The sequence below is a fragment of the Austrofundulus limnaeus genome, unplaced genomic scaffold, assembly GCF_001266775.1.
Source record: "Austrofundulus limnaeus strain Quisiro unplaced genomic scaffold, Austrofundulus_limnaeus-1.0 Scaffold4610, whole genome shotgun sequence".
NCBI classification, from domain to species: Eukaryota; Metazoa; Chordata; class Actinopteri; order Cyprinodontiformes; family Rivulidae; genus Austrofundulus; species Austrofundulus limnaeus.
In genome coordinates, this window is record NW_013957012.1 from 1,857 (window position 1) to 2,573 (window position 717).

Sequence of the window (717 nt, forward strand, 5' to 3'; positions counted from 1 at the left end):
GCCGAATTTTTACTTCTACTACTTACATTTTTTAAAAAGTGAAGAAGTAGAAAGTCGTAACTTTTATTTAATTTGCTGATTTTGTGCTGATTTTATTCGTTTAACTGTGTGGTTTTATTGTTTTGAATTGACTTTTTAATTTATCATTGAATGTCAATCTAATTTTTTTATCTTATTTATTTCAGATGTTCAGCACTTTGTTTCAGCCGTGGCTGGTGTTAAAGTGCTTTATAAATAAAGTTTGATGATGATGATGACGATTCTACAAACGTCTCAACTTGTTCGGTTTGTATTTTCAACCTCAGCCCGTTGTGTGAACCTGTGCTTGAAGGCGAGGCCCGTTCCTCTCAGCGTGTCTGACGGCGTCGTGAACCGCGGCGTGAACTCCCAGCAGCACTTGCTCCAGGTCCTGGGCTCCGTGCATCCTGTCCGACAGGCCCTCCAGGGAGCGAACGAACTCCCTCCAGTGGGCGTCGAGCTCGGCCATGCTGGCCAAGCAGCCCCGCATCACGTTCAGGCAGTAACCCATGCAGGGCTTGGTCTCGGTGAAGCCCTGCGGAGGGAATCACGGGTGAGGTCTGCGCTAATCGGGAACAGCGTCTGGTTAGCTCGGATCGATGCGCTCGTGTTAAAGGGATCCCTGATTAGTTGTAAATTTAGACTTTGATAAACATTTATTTTAACTGTAAAATAAAGACTGTAAAAATACTGTAGGAT

The 717-nt window shown here is 44.4% G+C and overlaps 1 pseudogene; it reads right to left on the bottom strand.

Moving 5' to 3' along the window:
- Positions 1 to 312: 312 nt before the first annotated feature.
- LOC106512172 (glypican-5 pseudogene) lies at positions 313 to 553 on the bottom strand (annotated as a pseudogene).
- Positions 554 to 717: the final 164 nt, after the last annotated feature.